Here is an 11,289-nt window from a genome sequence, read left to right as displayed (position 1 = left end):
TTCACTTCTTTTGGACTGAAGCACTGCAACACCCGCTGACTGCAATGATAGAGCTTGGAATAGCCAGAACAATTTTTAATATAACTCCGTCTGGATTCGTCTGAAAGAAGAAATTCGTATACACCTAGGTTGCTTCGAGGCTAAGTAAAACACAAGCTAATTTTCATTTTTGGGTAAACTAACCCTTTAATATAGTCTATTCTGTGTCTCTTCCTGCTATAGTATTTGTACAATATTGAAGACTTATGAAACTCCATGATTTTTTGTGCTTTTTACTTTATTTTTGATTAATTTCAAACCCACTTGATTTGGCAGCGGAAGCATCCCATTAAATATGACTTTAAACGTATCAGCTGCTGAACACAAAATCGTAACTGGATTGTATCTGTGAAAGGCTCATTTGTCAACACTGCCTTTAATGGCATCCATTATTAATGGCTGATGTGAGGAAAACCTTTTTCCTTAACTGCCCCTCCTCTGCTTTAGTAGCTAATGGTTGACAAACTCCTCTAAGCCTAGAAGGGTCCAGCTCATTCAAAGCCTCTGAGTAATCGATTTTGCTTAAAAGAAACTGCAAAGCTAACAGCACATTAGCAGTAATCAGTGCTGGAGCTATAGCTGATGTTCTGTTTTTCCCCCTTCAAGTCTATTTGGCTAATACTCTGATATTGCATTGTCCTTTCCTTTTTGTTCATTCAAGTATTCTGCATTGGATCTCTGGTCAAATAAGAACCCAAATGGCAGAACCATAGCATGTCTTTGTTTTGAGCATAAAACTCCTCCCCTCATCCCATTTATATGCGTTATATTTCTAAATCCATTCGTTCTTTCTGTCTTGACACAGTGTAGAGCAATGCAGCTCTTACACCCTTCATTATTGTCAGCCAAATGAAGCAGGGCTGTTATTAGTCTCAGCACCCTGTCAGGTCTCTCTAAGCACAGGCCTGTACTTTAAGGCTTAAAGGAGCTTAATAATACAAGTCTTAATGAACACCTTGTAAGAAACTTAAAATAAAATAAGTAAAAGACTTGTTTAGAAATTTGTAATGTTGATTATAATAATACAGTCACTTTATAGATCTAACAACTATCGTAACCACCTAGCAGCTGCTTAGAATACTTAAAACTTTCCAAAATACTGAGAAAGTTGGCAACATGTGGTAACATTTTTTGCTCATGCATCATGCCTCTTTTTGTTTATTCTAGTATTCGTGAACACCAAGCATGTACTTGCCATCATGAGCACTGGGACTTTCCTGGTGGGCCAATCAGTGAAACGAGGGAGACCTCCTCCGATCTGAGAGAAGCCCGATGTGTTGCCGATACCCGTGAGATATTTGGCATGCTAGATATCTGGACCTGTCGGCAACTCACAGTCCTGCAGTGTGAAATGTGTTCTGACTGGAAATGACATCGGCGACGACCTACAACCATTGAGAGAGCAGGATACAAGTCAAGGGAAAGTTGGAAAGTTCAGGGGGTCGAGTCATAGATCTGCAACAAAACACCAGCATGCATGGCTTCTGCAAGCAACCATCCCTACTTCATATTCGCCCTCCTGTCATTCCAAACCTGTGTGACTGACTTTCTTCCCTGGAACATAAAAGAAGGACATTTGTGAGATTTAAAGATTGTAACCAGTTGATCTCCATTGACTTCCATGGTCAACAGGGAACAGAAATTGTTTAGTTACCCACATTCTTCAAAATATATGCATTTAGTCATTCTTTTGTGTTCAACAGGAGAAAGAAATCCAGACAGGTCTGGAATGACAGGAGGGCGAGTACTGAGGGTGAGAGCTTGGAAATGTCCCAAGTATACTGGTAACCAGCATTAACATAGTTTTAACTGTTTAAATATACACATTGCAGTATTTTTCATGCTGTCCATGTCATTTTTTGGCATCTTACAAAATTGGTACAAACTAATTTTTGCATGTTGAATGGAATAGCAGGTGTAACTTGCTGAAAGGCCCCTATTATATGGTACTTCTACAAACTTTACAGACACTGGGAATGGCAGTATATTAAAAGAAGTTTCAATAACTGAATATTATTCAGGGTTTACACTTTTGATTACAGTAATTACAGTGTTTTTTTTCCAAAAAATTTTTTACTCACAAATATTTCTATCCAATAAAATATTGTAGAGCTTGAGAAAACTAGAAAAAATTATATACTTTATAAAATGTACATTTCCACTTTTTAGGATTTTATGATTTCCATGACTTTTCCAGGTCTATAAATCCCTCATTTATCCAGGCATCCCAAGACAGTGAGAACGATTTAATGTAGAGGGAACTAATTAAAGTAAAAATGTGATGTAAGCTTACATATTGAGTTTTAGCTTATTTTAAAGCTTGTTTTGTCTTGTTTTAAATAATTTTAAGCCATCTTGGAAGTGAGCTGAGGCCCCCGGTTGAGAACTGGTGCTTTAGTGACAAGCTGTTGTACCCCTAAAGGTCCTATTTTGGGGCTTTTTTTCTGACAGTATATGTGCTCTTGAACTTCGGTTGACAAAAATATGTATCTTGTGTTTCCATCAGTCAATTTACCAAAACATATTTGGCTCCATTGCAGACTGTACTTAATTTTACAGATCCAAGATATCAGCTAAAATGATTCAGGCATGTTTAATAGTCTCCCAGTGTGGCTTTAGTCTGTTACTGTGCTCAGGCCAACAACTGGGCCCATATGCTCCTCTGATCTGCTGATTGATGGGAATACTGATCCATCCCACAGACTGGCCATGTAGATTCCTTTCAGTTCAGATTTGTATGTGATTCAGAGAGAACCGTTTCAGGATGTTACTTTAAAAATGTGCTTAATGTGTGATTTTGAAGTGACTAATAAGAGTATTATGACTGGCTAATCAGTTAGATTATAATGCTAATAATGCGAATTTGCTAAACAAATCTAAACAGAAGCACAAAGAGGCTGCAATGCTTGAGCTCAGTTGTGTTGCAATGTCTTTTTATGTGTGCAGTGAGGATATTTAAAGACCTCATTGCCACGAGAGGCTGTTGAATAGCTCATTATCATTAGCTTCCTGTTAATAAAGTACAAGAGAGATCTTGGAGCAATTCTCTCTTGGCCTTTTGTGTCTTTCTCTGTATAGTGTCAGGCTCATGAAGGGGAAGAGAGGGCTGTCTTCCTCTCCATGTGTCTGATCTTTCTCTCAATTCCATGTAGATGTGTGTGTGTTTGATGGAGCTCCACATTGGGACCATCTGTTTCTTGCTGCCCACCTTCATGAGTGGAGGAGTGGGCTGAAATCCGGGCATCATTCTTTGCCCACTGCCACTGCAGTTGCGAGTGTATGTGGGTGTGTTTGCATGTGCTCTCAAAATGTTTCCTTTTTGTATTCCTAGAGACACACTGTATATTACTCAGCCTTAATGCAGAGTTGATACATTTATCTAAAAGTAATGATGCACTAAAATTGCACCAGCCCAAATTATTTGGCCAAAAATGCATTTTTTTGGTTTCAGACTAAATAGTTTGGTGGGCCGAAATCACTGAAACAGTGATGTTTAATTAGCGCTTGTCAGATGGCGTGTTTTGACTGTGTCAGTGTATCGAACTGTAATGGGCAACAAACTGTAGCACCTTTGGTAAGAAGAACCAGGTATGCTTGGGCATTTTGTCCTGTGTCTTGTAAGCGATTTGTCTTTGATTGTCTTTGGTTTGTGTTCCGTTCATATTTCAATCAAATTGCACCAGAATTTGTTCGGAAGTGAACCGAAAAGATGGTTCTCCGCTTGTTTGGTGTGCAACAAGGTTCGGATGGCACTGGTCACACTTATTCAAATGAATTACACTAACAACAATTGCACCAGAGTTCGCTTTAATCAAATCAAACCTGTCAAGTATGAACATGTCCAAAGTCTCAGCTTTCAAACTGTCAATTTTATAACAAAATTCAAACAATAAATGTTGTTTTGATGCTCTTTAATGTGGCATAACCGATCGCTGTATCTAACTCAGTTTGAGCAGCAGCATAGATTAAATAAATTATTGATTGATTAATTGATTATTAAATTTAAAAAAAATTCAGCTAAATGAAAACCTTAATTTTGGTTTCTGTAAAAAATGCATTTCAGTGTTTCAGTATCTAAAAGACCATGTTTAGCCTTCCCAGTTATTTTTCTCCATGTAGAACAATATCGAAATACCAAAAAGGATGTATTTGAGTTGGATGTTTTCCATTTTCATGCCGTATTCGAGTTGATCCTGACTCAGTTTTAAAGTTCAAATGTGTGTTTAGCTATTGGTTGGCCGACATGGAATCTGCACCTTCAGAAATCTGCTGAAAGCTCAATAGAAAAGGAACGTCCCAGGTTACCTATGTAACCATGGTTCCCCGACGGGAAAGAGACGCTGCCTCGGAAAACGTTTTTCCGACGCAGCATCTCGTTCCCTCGGGGAACCATGGTTACATACGTAAACTGGGACGTTCCCCTTCGGGACCTCGAGCTGCGTCGGAAAACGCTAGGGGAACGAGATGTCCATGCCGCCAGACTTGCAAATCCCTGCCTAGTGTGGAAGAGCACAGCTATGGCAAGAGAACAGAGGGTCCTGGAGTGGCTCGCAAATCTAGGTCATAGAACCTGACGAATGTGAGGGGCATAGACCATCCCGCAGCATTGCAGATGTCCTGCATAGGAACACCTGCCAGAAAGGCCTTGGAGGCCGCCACACTTCTTGTTGAGTGAGCCTTGACCCCCAATGGTGAGGGGAGATCAGAGGACTCATAGGCAACAGTAATGGCATCAACTATCCACCGGCTGAGGGTCTGCTTGGAAGCAGGATGACCTCTCTTAGGGGGACCATAGCACACAAGCAGTTGGTCCGCCTTTCTCCACAGGGCAGCTCTGTGGACGTATGCATCCAGTGCTCGCACTGGACACATACAATTAAGCCTCTGCAGGTCGGGCTCCCTAAAGGGAGGAGGATAAAAAGCCTGGAGTACGACAGGCCGTGGTGTAGAGGAGGGAACCTTAGGGACATACCCCGCCCGAGGGTACAAAAAAGCTTTGGCCAGACCGGGCGCAAAGTCGAGATAGGAAGGGGCCACAGAAAGGGCCTGCAGATCCCCAACTCTCTTTAGAGAAGATATAGCCAAGAGAAACACAGTCTTTAACGTAAGAAGACGATCTGATATCTCCTCGATAGGCTCAAAGTGAGGCCTACAGAGAGCTTCTAACACTACAGCGAGGTCCCAATGAGGGACACAAGATCGTACCTGAGACCTCAGCCTCATCACAAGGCGCAAAGTCGAGATAGGAAGGGGCCACAGAAAGGGCCTGCAGATCCCCACCTCTCTTTAGAGAAGATATAGCCAAGAGAAACACCACGCCCAGATAAGTGGTCCTCTGTAATGGAGAAAGAACACTTTTCTTGTCGTTTAGTCTTAACCCCAACTCTTTCATATGAGCGAGAAGGACATCTCGATGCCGAACCGCCATCTGCTCTGATTGAGCTAAAATCAACCAATCATCGATGTAATTGAGTATGCAGACGTCCTGGAGTTGCAGAGGAGCCAGAGCAGCATCCACACACTTTGTCTGGTACCCGGCTGGGGCTGCTCCCGCCCAGCAGCCCCCAGAGCTATAGAACGGCGAGGGAGAAACCGCTGGAATACCGCCGCCTGTCTACGAGCCTCCTGGTATCTGTCGACGACAGAATTGACGGCGTTGCCGAACAGACCAGAAGGTGCAAGTGGGGCATCCATGAGGCAGACCCTGTCCTTCTCTTTCATGTCGGACAGGGTCAACCATAAATGCCTCTCCGCCGCCACCAGAGCTGCCATGGACCGCCCAATAGCACAGGCGGTCTCCTTGGTGGCGCGGAGAGCTAAATCAGCGGTTCTCCTCAGTTCTAAGATGTCATCTGCTTTGACTTGCTCGCCTTCATCAAGCTCTTTTAGAACTTAAACTACTTCAGTCTGTGTGCATTGAATTTATTTAATACACGAGTTTCACAATTTGAGTTGAATTACTGAAATAAATGAACTTTTCCACGACATTCTAATTTATTGAGATGCACCTGTATTATCTCCAGTTCTGTTTAACAATTTTTTTTATTATGTTTAAATCCATTTGTGCAAAAAATGTGCAAACCAAACTCCTGGTCTGGATATTCTGCAGTGCAGTATTGTGAGCTACTACATGCTTTATCAGTTCGTTAGTTAGCAGTCACATGGTTACTTCCATTCATTTCTCAAACAGTGTTTCTCTCTTTTCCTCTTCCCCCACCCCTTCTTCTCTCTGTCCAGATTACATGTTTGCAAGAATTTTTCGGGGACGATGACGTATTCATCGCGTGCGGCCCTGAGAAGTACCGTTATGCGCAGGACGATTTTGTGTTGGATCACAGTGGTAAGGCTTCCACAGCCTTTATAACCGGTAGGCTCAGCTAAACACTAACTTCATTTCAAACTAATGTCTCTCATACTAAACTCTAATAATATATTTTTATCCCTTCACTACACATCTAGGAACACACCATGCACTGTAATCAGCATGGATATGGATACCTGACTGTTTAAAATGCAATCAATACAAATTATTAAATATTAAGTTTAATTGGCTTATCCCATTTATAGCCATGGTCTGTTATTGTATTGTCTATATTAATTAGTGATTCATCAGCCAATCATCTGTGTTGGCCAATAAAAGTAATTGTCTTCATAATAAAAAAAATAAGTATTTAACTAATTGTACATGATTGTTTAAAAACAACCAGTGATCAGAGTTGTATGTCCTGAAAAGGGGAGTGTGGAAAAATCCCAATAAAAGAAAATGTCTCCGAAAAATTACAGCAGTTTTCAGCATAACAATAAGCTGTCAATCAATATTTTTTTATATGAAATACAGAGAGAAAGTAAGGATTGTGACAACATTAGGACACTTCTTTTTATAATCACTGATCTAATCTACGAAAGCTGGTTGTCATTAATAGACCTGTAGACTATTTTAAAGGGGTCATGAATTGAGAAATCAACTTTTACTTGAGCTTTTGATATGTAAGAGATCATCGTACTAAAAGAAAATCCTGTAAGTTTCAGAACTGAAAACGTCCTTGTTACTGAAATAAAAGCTTTTATTGACACCAGGCCCAGCGAACGCCAGATCCTGGAATGGGCATACCTATGGCGTAATAGATAGGTTAAACACCGCCTCCACAGAAGAATATCAATGCCTAATTCTGTAGCCCCGCCCTCTGATTCACGCATGACATAGTATAGGGAAATAACATAAGTGGCGCTAAACCAGATCGAGCAACCAAGCAATAAACATGTCGTTAAAGATCGCAAAATATTGTGCAGTGCCTGGTTGTGGAAGAACACAGTCTCTGCATAACCTTCCTTCGGATTCAAATATTAGGAATGCGTGGTTGAACTTTATTTTTAATGAAGTTCCAGCTCACGCGAGTAAAACATTGAGCGTTTGTTCACTTCATTTCACCGTGGATTCCTTTGTGGGTCGATGCTGGATTTGCAGAGAGACTTAAAAAGCAATGCTGTTCCATCTATATTGGATCTGACAGGAATGGCGCAGCACACTTATGTGAGTAAAAAATATTTGTACTATGTGTCACCAATGCTTAGTTAGAGATCGCTTGATATGTCCTGATTATGTGTACGTGTCTAACCAAAGTCACAGAAGACTCCAACTGTGAAGGACGTAGCTTGTCAAACAGGCACACAGAACGGTAGTTAACTATGCAAAACTGTTATCCAATCATAGCAGTGGGCGTTTACTTCCAAGTCTTAAGTGCGGCACACCCATAAAAACCAAGCATTTCTCGAGCCGGCCTCAAAACCAGGGAAGAAAATAGTCTATTACTTATTGATTTTGATGTTTTTGAATGTAAATACATGGACCTGAAATGCAAAAATGTGGTTTTTGAATGTAAAAAAAGTGGACCTCAAGTGGAAAAGCCAGTTCATGACCCCTTAAAGGCCTCTTATGCAGGTCTGCTTTTTGTTTCAGTGTTTTCTTTTTAATAACTGAGACTATTTTGAATTTTACATTTACAGGAGATTTAGATTTGTGTTTATATATTTATTTGCACTACCATTCAAATTTTGGGGTGATTTTTTTTTTTTTTAAAGAAATTAATACTTTTGTTCAGCAAGGATCCATTAAATTGATCTAAAATTAAAGTAAAGACATTTATAATATTACAAAAGATTTCTATTTTAAATAAATGTTGTTCTTATGAACATTCTGTGCATCAAAGAATCCTGAAAATAAATCTATCAGTTTCCAGGAAAAAATAAAAATATTAGCAGCACAACTTTTTTAGCATTGTTTTGATAATAATAAAATTTGTTAAAAGTTTTTGATAAAAGTTTGATAATAATCAATTGTTTTGATAATAATAAAGGTTTCTTGTTCAACAAATGAGCATCAGAGGCTTCTGTCATATATATATATATATATATATATACACACACATTATATATAAATCTTTTACAATTTTTTGTTTTGTTACTTATCTTCAGCTTCAATACAATCTAACTAATACTACTATCTTACTGTCTGTTTTCTCCTTCAGAAAAAGAAGTGAAAGTATTTTAATAGTACATTTTCCACAATGGAGTCATTCATTCACATTCATTCACTAGGTTGCAAAAATTCATTCATTTTCCAGAAAGAACACAACTGTCAGAGGAAGTGACCTTGTTATGAGAAGTTCCTCACATTGTTCAGTGTGTAGTTTACATTTGTCTACTAGTGAACATGGTAAAGCAGGTGGGGAAGTGAAGGCGTTCTGTGGCTGTGAATTTCTAAATAAAAAAGTTTAACTTAGTCTATAATTTTCATCCTCATTTGCTGAAATGCCTCCAGTTCTTGTAGCAGGTACCACACTCACGCCCTTGATAACTTGATTCATAGCTGTGTGAATTTAGTTCATCTGCTTGGCATTTTGTCCTAGTTCTCCTTTGCTGCCCCACTTAGGTTAAGTAGGACTTTTCCAAAAATATAAAGAAACGGTAAGTTTGCGTCTGGCAGTATTTACTGCTCAACCTTTTCTTTCCGCAGCAGAAGTGGAGTGTCCTTAAAATGCAAGCCCCCCACAAATCTTAATCTTCTGTAACTAAAGAGCTCATTACACACTCTCTTTCAGATTCTGCTGTTAAATTCTTAAATTAAGCTCCATGAAACAAATTAGCTGGGCAGTAATGGCATTTTAATAATGGCATTCGGCTTGTTTTATCTTCATCACTTGACGATCTGGTACTCATCAGCTAATTCATCTCTGCTCGGCGTCATTAGCAAGTGGCGTGTAATCGACAGGACAGATCCAGTAGCTTCTACTGTCATTCAGTTATTCCTTACTGAAGTTCTGCACCCACTGCTCTCATTAGAAAGATGGTCTGCTCTCATAGGCCTTGAGTAGACAATTTGATTACGCCTCTGCAGAAAGCTTCACAGTCTTGGCACATGTGAATTTGGAAATTGTCTGCAGATACCATTCATTTACTAACATGCAACTATATTAGCCCTGATGCAAGCATGTTTTGATGTGTGTATACATGTACTGTTCGTGTCTGTGTGTTTGTTTCCAAAAAGGTAAATAAAGATGGTGGCTCATGCTTAAATGATCAGATTTATACATTTACATTCAGAAGTTTGGGGTCAGTTTTTTTTTTTTTTTGAAATTAATACTTTTGTTCAGCAAGGATGCATTAATTTGATCAACAATGAAAGTAAAGACATGTATAATGTTACAAAAGATTTCTATTTCAAATAAATGCTGTTCTTATGAACTTTCTATGCATCAAAGAATCCTGAAAATATCACAGTTTCCACAAAAAAATATAAATATATAAAATATATATATTTAGTTAATACTGTTAATTTAGCAAGGACACATGATATTTATCAAAAAATGACAGTAAAGACATTTAGTGAACTATATGTTTTCTCCTGAAGCTTTGTTATTAGGTTTCTTGCACCAAAAACAGTCAAAATTAAATTTTACATGACAATTTTCACCTTTCGTTTGACCCTTAACTGAATATTTTTCTACCATGCTTTTAATGGTACAAAAAAAGTATTGTAGTTTCAAATAATATGAAGCCGCACGAATGTTTACTGCATTGATGATAATAAGAAATTATTATTGAGCAGCAAATCAGCATATTAGAATTTCTGAAGGATCATGTGACACTGAAGACTTAATTAATGGCTGCTGTAAATTCAGCTTTGACATTCAGCTTTACATTTTAAAAACAGTTCTTTTTAATTGTAATATTTCACAATATTACTGTTTTTACTGTATTTTTGATTAAATAAATGTAGCTTTGGTGAGCGTAAAAGAGACTTCTTTCAACAACATTTTTTTTTTAAATCCCGAAACTTTTGAAATGTAGTGAACAATTAGTCAACCAGGCAAAAAGGTTAATTATTTGGAATTAGTAAAGACAATAACTGCTCCTAATTTTACTTGTATCTTTTGCAAAAGTTTGCAAAAGAGGCATCATGAGATATTATGAGACACGTATATATACATGCCTTGCTAATTTTTTATATTGTCTCTGTGTCTAGAATGTCAGGTCCTCAAGTCGTCCTATTCTCCTCATTCTGCTCCCCCTGTGAGATACTCTGGTAGTAAAAGTCCAGGACCCACCCGCCGCAGCAAATCCCCTGGATCTGGTGAGGATACACTGCACCACCACTAGTGTCATGCAACATGGACACAAACAACACAATCCTGTTACCACATAAATCTTTGTTTAAAAAATAAAACATTCCTTAACAACTCTGCCATGCAAAGGCAAAAGACCGTAACTTCGATTTTTGTCGAAAATGAGTTATTGATATTTTTGGGACATTCAAAACATCCGTTCTCATGTGCATAAGTATCTTGAGTCAATTTCGTTGTTTTTCTGAGAAAATAATGGGTCATCTCAACCGTAACTTCGAAAAGCCCCGGAGAAACCAAGGCAGAACACCGTATAACACCAGTTACGGCTCTTTCACTTTGTTTGGAACGCTCAAATTGAGTTACGGCGTTCTGCCTTTGTTTAGCCATGCGTCAAAATGAAGTTAAAATGAAGTTCACATCAATCCACAAGTCGTTCTTTTAGTTTAGGCTATTTAATACAAGTCAATATAAAAGCAATTATGCTATGTCTAGCATTATTTTACATTAATGAGCATAGCAAATAAACTGGTATCAACGGTACTCACATGTTTAACTTTTAGTCTGCTTGTTACGGTCAAAAAAATAAAAAAATAATACAGTCACATTACTATATGCAATAGCCTATATG

General features: G+C 38.5%; 1 protein-coding gene across 1 annotated transcript in view; it reads left to right on the top strand.

Annotated features, from left to right (window-relative positions):
- The first annotated feature begins 1,799 nt into the window (after positions 1 to 1,799).
- Positions 1,800 to 11,289, top strand: part of LOC107734554 (serine/threonine-protein kinase DCLK2) — a 43,449-nt gene continuing 33,959 nt past the window's right edge. The window contains exons 1-3 of the mRNA XM_016546544.1: positions 1,800 to 1,823; positions 6,277 to 6,379; positions 10,562 to 10,669. The gene's annotated coding sequence lies outside the window, so the exon portion shown is untranslated. The remainder of the gene's footprint in view (positions 1,824 to 6,276; positions 6,380 to 10,561; positions 10,670 to 11,289) is intronic.

This window comes from Sinocyclocheilus rhinocerous, unplaced genomic scaffold, assembly GCF_001515625.1.
Source record: "Sinocyclocheilus rhinocerous isolate Xijiao unplaced genomic scaffold, SAMN03320098_v1.1 scaffold580, whole genome shotgun sequence".
Classification (NCBI taxonomy): domain Eukaryota; kingdom Metazoa; phylum Chordata; class Actinopteri; order Cypriniformes; family Cyprinidae; genus Sinocyclocheilus; species Sinocyclocheilus rhinocerous.
Note: the sequence above shows the minus strand (reverse complement) of the source record. Positions and strands in the feature narration are given on the sequence as shown.